The sequence below is a fragment of the Triturus cristatus genome, chromosome 7, assembly GCF_964204655.1.
Source record: "Triturus cristatus chromosome 7, aTriCri1.1, whole genome shotgun sequence".
In the NCBI taxonomy this organism is placed as follows: Eukaryota; Metazoa; Chordata; class Amphibia; order Caudata; family Salamandridae; genus Triturus; species Triturus cristatus.
The window spans coordinates 707,883,445-707,895,617 of record NC_140590.1 but is presented as its reverse complement, the minus strand read 5'-3'; the positions used below and the strand labels follow the sequence as shown (position 1 = coordinate 707,895,617).

The window sequence follows — 12,173 nt, the reverse complement described above, 5'->3', positions numbered from 1 at the left end:
ACATTTTACTATTGCAGCTTGTGCTGCGGCCCGGAAAAGGGCCGCAGCACAAGCCACAATAGAAAAATGCATGTCTACAAACATCCATGCACTGCGTGCCGGCCACCATGTGGTACCTGCCGCACGGTGCATGGATGTTTGGGGAGGCACCACATGTGCCTCCTTGACTCCCTAATGGAGCCCAGGGGGGCCCTGCTAGGAGCCCCCAAAGTCCCTTTCCGTCCGCCTTTACATGGCAGGGGGACCGCCATGTAAAGGCTGAGGGAAAGGGACATCCTAATCCCTATGGCAGGGCCTCCACAGGCACCGCCCCATTGTAGGCATTAGGCTCTGACCGCTGCCCTGATGGGCTCCTTGAGCCTGTCGGAGGAAGCGGTCTTTCCCCCGGCCCAATCGCTCCGACCACAGGCATTGTAATCCGGCGGTCGGACGATACTCAGGATGTCAGACAGACCGCCACAGACGGCCTGGCAGTGGTGGTCTGCCCGTCATCCTAATGAGACCCTAAGTGGTAAAGCAGGTATGAAAATGGTTAACCACAATACAGGATACATTTGCCTCTGTTGGTTCGGACTATGTGGAAATGGTTAGTTTTCTGAAACTGCAGGTTCCTCTCAACTCTGGAGGTGAGTCAGTCACGCATCAAGCATTGAGCCGGTGTCACTGAAGGGCATTTTGGCTGGGCAGAGTCACCTACACCAAACTATTGCAAATTGTCTCCACTTTCCTAGTGCACAGCCTGCCTCAGGTAGTGTCAGACACTGAAAGTGTCCCATTTTTCACGTCCTTTATCCCTCTCTTCCCACCTCCGCTCCCACCCCACACGCATGTAGTGGGTCTGTAAGCTCTGCTGACCTTGGCATTAATAAGGCTCAGAGGCCGATTCTGGTGTAAGCCTATTAGACAGAGGACACCTAGAGCAGTGCAGATGCTGGGCTCAGTTACATATCAATTACATTTAAAACCTGCAGGCTAAACTCACAGCCGCCTGCCTGCGATCCCTATTGTGCTCAAACTAATGGTAGAAGGCACTGAGGGGAGGGCTTGAGCCCTCTGGGGGGCCAATACTGTCCATTAGCAAGGGTAGACCCAGACAGCAGTGGCTGCTCAGTACTGTAGAGCACTAGTTAGGAGCCTTTGGGGCACTCCTGAGTCCTGAGTGATGATACTGGAATGACATACATGCACATGTCATATAGTTACATAGTTAGACCAGCTATAGATAGACATGGGTATATTTAGTTAATTCATTAGGTAACAATCATTTATTTAGTACCCATCTGTGTTTTAAATTCCTTTAATATTAATATATAAAGATGATGGCAACTGGGATCTTGAACCTTTTTTGGTAGGTATGCACACGACTGTACTTTCCACTTTGGCTCTCTCCTATGTGGCTGGCTCTCTCAGCGGCATCTATGAGTTAAAAGCCGATACCCTTGTGATCATGCAGGAAGGTTAAACATATAACTTAATGAAGGACCCGGTAGTTCAGCACTATTTATTGTCCCTATTTTATTTTGTGTCCCCAGCCGTTAAGTATTCTGTATTTCATTGCCACACTGGGGAATGAGACCAGCCAGATCATCAAGGCTAAATAAGCATATGGACAGGTCCTAGGAGCTGTTGTGGAAACTCTAAGGGGCCGATTAAGATGGTGGTCGGAAAACCTCCAACCTTTGGTCAGAGGTTTTCCGACCCCCACCGTCGGTTTCAATTCCGACTGGCTGATTATGTATCAGCCAGTCGGAATTGAAAGCGGACGGTCATTCCGGCTGGATTCCGACGGGCTCAAGGAGCCTGTCGGCCAGTTGGAACCAGCTCCTAATCCCAAAGGGCGGGGCTTTCCGCCCTTGGGATTACGATGCACGGTTTCCAGCATGGTTTCCATGTCGGCCTATCTGATATGGAACCCATGTCGGAAAGCGTGCATGCGGCCTCTGGTTGGGGGCCAAGGGGGCACCAATGGTGCCACCCTGTTGATCCTTGCACCCCGTGGCAGTCACCTTGAGGTGCCTGCCACAGGGTGCAGGGATCAACAGCTCCTGCCATTTCCCTATGGGAGCATGTATTATGACCGGTTTCCGGCCATAATGCATGCTCCCAGAGGGAAATGTAGGAATGCGACCGAACAGTGTTCGGTCGCATCCTAATTGGGTGGTCAGGACCGCTGACCGGAGGTAGGTCGGTCCCAGGACCGAGACGGTGTACAACATTGTAACTAGGCCCTAAATATCCACCTGTCTAAAAGCCATTGGTATCTGTAAGAATCACTCATGAAAACTGGAAGTCTGAAGCGATCACACAGTGACTCTTGTGGCCCTATCATGAGAGTGACTAGGGGTTAGATGGAGGGATTGGAAAGAACATATACAATAGTGGTGTGATAGAAGAGGAATGCCAATCATGGGAGATAATACTGCTATTGCTCCTTCATCCGAGATGCCAGCCTGTGAGGGTCTGTGGTCCTAGCAATCGGACTATCCCTATTTTGTGTATGTAACAGCCTACATTGTAAAGGCCCTATAATCAAGAGTGTGGAATGCACTGTGCACCTCTTGTATTGATGAGAATAAGGTCAGTCTCAAAGTAGACAGGGTCGGACTGACCTATAGGGTAATCAGGCAGTGCGCAAAGGACCGCCAGACTCGTGGGGGTGCAGCGGTGGCAGTCCATCCACCGCCGTACGGTCCTACCACCCTATTACAACTTGGGTGATCGGACTGCCATTGCACTGCCACAACCACCAGGGATCTGAGATCCCTGGCGGTGGTAGGGCTGTCTGGAGGCTGTAATATGCTTGGTGGAACCGTCTCACATTTCCTATCTGATACTTTACTCAGGCTGAGACATAGTTTCTGACACTCCAAATGCTATTATCATGAAGCATTATATTCAGGCAATCTTTCAGGCATAACTCGTTGTGTCCTAATGATGATCCCCCTACCCTGGCAGGGATTGAAACGTCATCGACCTTAGTATCTTGACTTCACTTGTTTATTTGTTATTTAAATGAGCAAATGTACTCTGTAATTGTGGCTCCTTCAATGTTTAAATTTCAGCCACATGTTGCATAATGTCCCATGACTTCCTCTTTTTCTTGTTAACATAATGTCCCACTTCTATGATTTCTAAATATTGTTTGATGAAATAAATTGATTAATCTCCATTTGGAGCTCAAAGACATAGACATCATTGTATCCCTGTGTCTCATTGCCACGTCTTTAATATGGTGCAGACGCAAAGTGATTCTTTCATTTGCATGGGGCCACGTCCCTATGCAAATGAGGGCACACCCTCTAATGATAGGGCTGGCTCCATATGTGTGCCAGCGCTATCTGTATTACAGAAGGGGTCGCATAAGCAACTGTGTCCCCTTCTATAATACCAAACTGCCCCAGGGGAGCACAAAATTGGCGCACAAGTCTGTTGCGCCCCCGGGGCACTCTCTGTAATATGGCCCCAGGAGTTCATGAAGGAAAACATAGCTTTTACACGAACAACAGGACATATGCCAGCCAACTTCTGAAATCAAATAGCCACAGCCTAAAAAACTTAGCTAAAAAGGGAAAATAAGTGTCTGATTGTAGAAAATAGCCTCATCAAACATCCACATTCCCAGTGCCGGAAATGATAATTCTAGCTATATTCTAGCAAATTGCGAGGCGCTAAATGAAATGTACAATAGTGTGTTTACACTGTTTTGGGATTTCCAATGGGGTCGCAAATTGTGATGCTCATTAATATTAATGAGCCTCTCGCAATTTGCGAGCCCATTGTGAATGCCAGCCCTCCCAGGGGATGGTGGCCTGCTGGGCTCAGCAGACCACCATGTCTGGGACTGCTTTTTAATAAAGTAGCTTTTTTTTAATGCAGCCCGTTTCCCTTAAAGGAAAACGCACTGCTTTAAATTAAAAAAATGAAACGTTTTCGTTACATTATTTTGCATGCCTGTGGGGTCCCCTTCCCCTTTGCAAATGCAATACCACCTACTTGAAGTAGGTGGTAATTGCAAGTGTTTTGCGACCGCAATGGCGGTCGCAAAACATTAGTACATTGTTTTGAGACTTGCTATTTGGAAAGGAACGCCCCTTTCAAATAGCGATTCGCAAAACCTATTTAGCGAGTCGCAAAAAATTGTAATAGTAACCATGATCCTTTTAGTGTTCAATGCCTTCTTTAAATTGGTTTAGATTGGAGTGGGAATAGTAAATGTCACCTCTTTAGTGTCCAACACTTCCCCAATATAGTTAGAGGACTGTAGGAATAATACATGTAACCACTTTAGTGTCCAACATCTTCCCCCAATATGGTTAGTTTGCAGTGGGAATTGTGAATGTCACCTCTGTAGTATCCAACACCATCTCCGAATATGGTTAGATTGGAGTGGAAATAGTAAATGTAACCCCTTTTGTGTCCAATGCCTTCCCAACTTACACCCCTATTACGATGACGGGTCGACTTGCGTCCGTCCGACACCGTTGCGGGAAAGGAACTGCCCGAACATGGGTCGGCAGTTCTGCAATCCCAATTACAATGCAATCACACATAGGGAAGTTGGAAACATCAAATTTTTCAATCGGATCTTGTGCAGTGGGCTGAAAACGCCCACAGCACCAGCTACCATTGAAAAATGAAAGTGTGTCAACATTCCTGCATAACCGTGCCTGCCACTTGGTGCAGGGATGTTGAGGTGCCCCCCAGAGCAGGATGCAGAAGGCCAGGGGGAATGGGGGCATTGCTAGGAGCCCATTGTTGTTTTCCGACAGCCTTTCCATGTCAGAAAGGCCGACATGGAATGGCTGTTTGAAACCAACATCATAATCCCGATGGTGGAAACGCCATCCTTAAGGGATTATGTTGCCTTTCTGATTGACTGACGAGCTCCACGAACCCCTTCAGAACTGTGTCGGATTCCCAGGGCCGTAGTCACGGGGGGCCTGAAGGGGACCCCTATAAAAATGCCTGTCCCACCCCCAAATGCAACGGCAAGCACGTCAGAGATTGCTTACAAAACAAATGCTTGCTCTGTAGTGCTTACGGGACTAGTGAGGTCCTACCACAGGCAGCAGTTCTAATGAAGAAAATCATGAAACAGGCTTCACTTTTTGCACAGATGACGTTCGCCTTTGCTGAGGGTTTAGGAGAGGGAAAGAAACTACCTACAGGGAAAGGCGCTGCTAGAGTCACAGTCAGAGGCTTTTGGACAGGGAAAGCAGCAACATTGTAACAATTTTGCACAAGTCGGTAGGAGGAAGTAGATCCTTTCCGCCAGACTCCCAAGCCTAAAAGGAACAACATTTATCTTCAGTCTGCATCAGCACCTATTGAGACTACGCAAAAACCAAAAGAAATGATGGACGGAGTGTTGAACAATGCAAGCACTCACCCCCAATCAACTGATCTGGGTTTAATCCATCACCGTTCTTTAGCCCACTCTGCCACCCCAGTTCAGACATGGCCATATGCAAATCAGTCTGACCCTGTGCCTCATGGGAACAGTCCAGCCCGAACTGCCAAGCCATGTCTTCCCTGGACCGGAAACAAGCTTCCTAGGGCCGGTTTCTGGCATTTCAGCCGTCTTCAGTCAGGCTTGCTTGAATCCAGTGGCAAAGTGAGCAAGGGACTCATGTCTGAGCATACCCTGCCAACTTATGGCGAACAAAGCAAAAACCAAAAGAAATGATGGACGGAGTGTTGAACAATGCAAGCACTCACCCCCAGTCAACTGATCTGGGTTTAATCCATCACCGTTCTTTAGCCCACTCTGCCACCCCAGTTCAGACATGGTCATATGCAAATCAGTCTGACCCTGTGCCTCATGGGAACAGTCCAGCCCGAACTGCCAAGCCATGTCTTCCCTGGAACGGAAACAAGCTTCCTAGGACAGGTTTCTGGCATTTCAGCCGTCTTCAGCCAGGCTTGCTTGAATCCAGTGGCAAAGTGAGCAAGGGACTCACGTCTGAGCATACCCGGCCCCTGCAACTGCGGAGTGGCCTTTTTAGTAGCACCCTAGTTGCCAGGAGCTGGCTGGGACCCTACAACATTGTTGCAAGACCAGCCCGCCTTTTTTCTCCTATAGCTAGAGTGGGGAAGCTCCTGGAACTTGCTGGAACCTTCTAGAAGAAGGGTGGGGTTTACTTTTGCCGCCTTAGAGAGTGGTCACCTGACCTAGGGATACTTAAGGAAAGGAGGGAACATTTTTAGTCAGTTGGGGCGACGACGATCTGGGGGAACCTACGCAGGAGTTTTGGGCGGTAGGGCCTAGTCAGGGACCTATGCCACTGAAAGTGACAGGGCTTAGGTGCTGCCTTTTAAGTTGAGTGAGGTATCCTGAACTAGCCCACTGATCTGGCCCAGCGGGAGGGGAACCCAGGGACAACCTACCAAGCCGGACTAAGAACTATCTAGTCACCAACTCAATCTACCCCCCCCCCCCCAAGGAAAAAAACTACTAAGGGCGCCAGAACACACAAGCGCCAAGAGGACCTTCAAACTTACCACAGAAACTTACCACAGAACTGCCGGGGGATCGACCAGGTACCAGCGCTGTGCCATTCCTGCGCTCCCTGACCTTGCCTGGGTCCCCCCCCTACACGATACTGCCACGGGCGTGTGGCCTGCCCCCTTTCAGACTGCCAGCCCTGAGCTGAGGCACTCTCCTGTGGGAGTAGGGGGGTGCAGGGCGCCAAACGAATTGCCACCCCCCAGCTGCAGGCCGGCCCTTTGTTTCCTCCCACCCCCGCTGGGGGTGCCCGAAAGGAATCACTCACCGCTGCTGCCCGGGGCCAGTTCGACGATCCCCGTCATCTCTGGGGCCCGCGGGGAAGACCGGGGCCCCGTCGCTGTTGTCACCGCCGCTGCGACGCGGCCCTCCGCAAGGAGAGGGCCGCCAGAACCCCAGTGAAGGCCTCGTTAGGCCGAGCCATCCTGTAGAGGCCGCGTAGGCCTGAAGCCAGAAACTCCTGTCACCTGACGGGGGCGGACTCCCGAGCGCCACCCCCGCCGCTTCCTCTCTGGCCTCAGCGAGCGCGCCCCCGCGAGGCCTGCTCGGCTCCGCAGTGTTCCTCTGAGACCCGTTCGGCCCGGACATTGCCGGGAGACCTACGCGGTTGGTGGGAGGGGCTCCGAGGAGGGTGAGCCCCCGCCCGGCCGCGGAGCTACACAAGGGGCTCCGAGGCTGAAGACCAAGGTAACCCCTGGGGAGGAGGGCGGAAGGCCAGAGAGAGGCCCGGGACCCGCCCCTCCCCCGGGGACGTTTCTTGTTTAGGCAGGTGGGCCCCCCCCTCAACCCACGCCCGGGGAAGGGCTCCGTGAATATCTCATAGGAGGAGTGACTTGGGCATAAGGAGAGCCTGGGGGAACCCCTCCCCATACCGAGGGCCCCATATCGACTTCCCCACGAATAACTGTCTCCTTGGCCCAGAGAGATACTTTAAGGAGGTGCCGGGTTTCATGCCCAATGAACTGCTTTGCTTAAAGGCCATGTTTGAAGCGCTAAAGAATTGCTATGTGCGGTGCTTTGCTTAAAGGCCATGTTTGAAGCACTAATGAATTGCTATGTGCAGCGCTATGCTTAAATGCCATGTTTGAAGCGCTAATGAATTGCTATGTGCAGCGCTATGCTTAAATGCCATGTTTGAAGCGCTAATGAATTGCTATGTGCAGCGCTATACTTAAATGCCATGTTTGCAGCGCTAATGAATTGCTATGTGCAGTGCTATACTTAAATGCCATGTTTGAAGCGCTAATGAATTGCTATGTGCAGTGCTGTGCTTAAATGCCATGTTTGAAGCGCCAATGAATTGCCCTGTGCAGCGCTTTGCATAAATGCTGTGATTGACGCTCTCAGGAATCGCCAGGTGCAGCGCTTGGAACTAATGCCATGTTTGACGTTTTAAGGAACTGCCAAATCTATTTCTAATGAAATGCTTTGATCCTAATGTTGATCTAGATAAAGCTGATTGGTTTTATTCAACCTACTGGTGTGGTGTCAATTATTGCGTGCGTTCCCTGTCTCAGTGGATGTGTGTGCTGTATGGTCACTTTACACATAAGCCTTTGGGTGCCTACCTGCTCGTGCCACGCTACCCCCATAGGGCCTGGTGACCCCCGGTCCTACACTGGCTATCTAATTATGTAATGGGGCCACGTTTATTTTGATGCTCGACCCTGTTCTCACATTCGAACCCTGGGGCTGAGAAGGGAGACAGAGGTTCTCATAACTGTGACCTCAAAACAGTTAAAAGAGGAAAGCAGGTCTTGGAAAGTGAGTGGATGAAAGAGGAAACAAACTTCTTTTGCATTAAGATAAAAACATTGGTGGGTGGAATGAAACATATTCATATGTTTCTTGTAGTGCGGCATTGAATATGTTTCCAACCCCCTACCCATTCGAGCCCCTCTTTGTTTGTTCCTGAAGAGATGAAACTACCTGACATGACTTCTTCTCTTTGAAGAAGGAATCCCCTACCCTCAGTCTTTAAAAAAAAATGTTTTTTGAGTCCAACAGCATATTGTAGTAGAGAAATATATGCTATTATGTCTTTACAAGTGTGCAGAATTACAGGCTTTACGGGTATTAGCGAAGTCAATGAAAATACAACTTTCATTGACTTGGAAGAGCTGCAAGGTGCCAAAAACCTACTGGGAAGGGTGGCGGCCTTAAGATCAACTGGAGCAAGATGTGCCTGTTCCCTGTTTTAAGTGGAAGGAATGACCCACCAGATGGGCTAGATGTCGAATGGGAGAGCAGCTGTCTGACCTATCTGGGAGTACGCATTTATCATACGGCTGCCGATTTACTGGAAGGTAATGTCGAACCAGCGATACGAGCCACCAAGAGTAATTTCGAATTTTGGGGGACTCTCCCGCTCTCAGTTGCGGGACGGGTGGCACTCCTAAAAATGGTCACGTTACCGCGGTTGCTCTATTATTTTGGGTCGTTACCACTATGGATTCCGTGAAAGTTCTTTACCCAACTTAACACCACGATCACAGGTTTTTTATGGGGCTCCGGGAGACGCAGAGTAGCGCTCGCCACCATGATGAGACCTAGAAGGGAAGGGGCTTTGCAGTGCTGGATTTTGAGGCCTACTACCATGCAGCGCATCTGCAGTGGTTCACGAAATGGATGGCGGGAAGGCTTCGCAATGGAGAGGATCAGGGGGGCTCAGATCCAGGTCTGGGACAGCTCTCTCGGGTGTTGCTACGGCTCCCATTGAGCGAAAGGGACGCTCCAAAAGACCTGTGGGCGATGCGCCAATGCTGGAACAGGATTAGTAGGAGAGCTCAACAACTGCCCCCATAGCCCCCGAGATCCCGCTGCTGATGTGTGAGGCACTGCCACATGGGGGAGACTGGCAGGGATTGAGGACCTGGGAGGAGGCGGGGATCTCCACTATTGGAGACCTCTACAAGGACAATACCCTGTTACCCTTTAACGACCTGGTGGAGCGCCACAAGCTTCCCAGGAGGACGCTCTGATGACGGACATCCGTAAACATTGGAAGAAGGGAATGGTGGAACCGCCGATCTCGTTGCTATGTCAATATGTAGTATCAGCGGCTGGGACGATCAAAGCAGTCACTTGCCCTTATAGGCGGCTCACCCAGGAGATGAGGAGGCCCATAGAGAGCCTGCGGTTCAAATGGGAAACGGACCTTGGGATGCCCATAGCTGAGATGTCGTGGGAGGTACTAGTAGAGAGAGCATGGAAATGCTCTATAAATGCGAGATTCCAGCTAATCCCGTTTTTTGTCCTCCACATAGCATATCTCACCCCGCACAAGATTAATGAGTATTTTGGGACCCGTTCAGTTTGCATACGATGTAAATTAGAAAACGCCAAATTTTTACATATGTTTTGGGAATGCCCACTGCTAGAGGGGTTTTGGAGGGAGATACTGACTACACTGTGCGACATAACGGAAAGACAATATACACTGACCCCGGGATACTGCCTGCTGCATTGGGTTCCCCACACTGCCTGGAATAAAGTTACCAGCACATTTATACACCTGGGGTTAGTCCTGGCTAAATGAGAAATTACCAGCCACTGGAAGGCGGCCAGTGCTCCTAGTGTCTCGAGGTGGCAGAGGGAATTTATGATATGGGCAGATTTTGAGGGGATTCTTAGGCTGCAAATGGCCCAGAGACTAGGCAATGAAAAAATGCTGGAAGCGGCAAGAGCATGGGAGGCATTAGTTGAGCTGCTCAAGCGCCCAACAGATGATACCGAACTGCACCCTGAGGGAGTGGACTTGTGAGCGAAGGTTGAAACATTGCCCCTTTGAGTTGTGACCTATGGGGGAATGAACATATATAGTACATAGCGGATTCCCCTTGCTAGATGCCTCCCTAGTGGACTTACTGCGTCTGTTGGCTTACATGGATTGGTATGATTCTCCACAGAGCTATTGATGACCGAGCAGCGTGTCTGGGGGGTGGGGGGGAGGGAGGAGGGAGGAGTTGCAGAGGGGCTAGGGGAAGGGACGGGTACGTTATTCTTCTTGTTTGTTGCGATCTCAGTGAGTTCGGACTGGGACAAATTATTGAGATGTCGATCTTCTAACCATAACGGTGCAGTGAATAACTTCCCTGAGAACTCGAACTAGAACACTATACCTTGTTAACAATTTCCGCATGGACCACACATGATGGAACCTGCACCGGGAAATATGCGTCCAACAGTCGCACTTATCGATATGTTATTGGTCACACGATGTATGTTCTAAACCCACTGTCTCACTTGTGTACTTAGAAATTGCTGAATAAAATCTGTTTACAAAAAAAAAAAACTGCTTATAGCATCACATTCTTTATCTCTCAATGTACAACACCGAGCACGTGCACCACTGCCCACAAAACTGCACTTCAAAACCAAAGAGTATATTCCACACCATTCTCTCCCTCTCACGATTTCAAATGCACACCTTCTATTCTTGGCAAGACTATTGTACTCCGTGACAGCTCCCACTGAAAGACAACAAGATTACAAGAGAGGAGTGAAGCAGGCATATGCAGAACCGTCTAATATATATCCAGGCTAGGGTAAAATAACACACTAAAGTCAATTAAAATGATGGTAGTCGAAGGTCATCATAGGGTGCCAAATCACAAGAGTGCCTCTATCACTACAACCTATCCCTTCTAAAATCCTACAAAAGAATATGAGCTATCATCTTTCCTTGAAATACCAGCTCCAGACGCCGCTTAATGGGGTTTATGCCATTGGTCCAGCACCAAATCTGCCCTCCTTGCAGTGATAGATGACCTTTGAATGACCGGAGACCGCAGAGGCTCTGCTACCAGATCCTTCTGGGTTTGTTTGTGACATTTGATACCATATCTCACCCCTCTCCTACTTTCTCACCTGGCTGCCTTGATTTGCATACTTTCTATCAGATTGTGTGGAGGCAGTTTCCAGCTTTCTTTTCAGAACAGTTTTAAAACTGAACTCTTTGATGTCCCTCGGGGCTTCTCTTTGCATCCCATATTGCCTCTAGCCAAAAACATCAGTTTCTTTGGCTTTAAGTTTACTTCATATCCAGATAATACACAAATTCATCGTAGACTTGATTATCTCCACCAGGGCCAAGTCATCCTTCGAGATTCCCTTTGAGGTCACTTCTTTAATGAAATCCAGTTGGCTGCAACTTACCTCTGGCCAGACTATGGTCCTGACAGTGGGCAGGTGGCTCTGTATCTGGTCCTCACTTTGGTGGCTCTCAGCTATGGGATCTTCCCCAGCTCTTTCTGGGTCAGTCCGTATTTGGGATCATCTTCGACTCATCCCTTACATTTGTCTCCCAGATATCGAAAATCACTGACAACTGCATCTACAACATGTGACATGTTAAGAAAATGATTTTCCTTCTTCCTCTTGAATTCAGGGAAATAGTGGTTTAACCCGTCACCCACCCTCGCCTGGATTATGGAGATTCATTGTGCTGCAGGTGTGTCCTATGTGTTCCCATTCCCTGTATGCCTGAGCTGGTGTCTGGAATGCTGAGTGGAATTCTTAGAGTGAATGATGTACTTGGGGTCTGGACTGGAGTGTGAGCTTTGAGCTAGGGACAGGTGGAGGGAGGATGAAGCCCTGACAGGTTCTACCTGTTGTAACCTCCTACTGAGCGCCTCCAAATTCTTGTATGAAGACCTTGTCGTCCAAC

General features: G+C 49.4%; 1 protein-coding gene across 2 annotated transcripts in view; it reads right to left on the bottom strand.

Moving 5' to 3' along the window:
• The window catches only part of PDE6G (phosphodiesterase 6G), a 239,416-nt gene that overhangs the window by 38,474 nt on the left and 188,769 nt on the right, over positions 1-12,173 (bottom strand). The gene's annotated exons all lie outside the window — the stretch shown is intronic.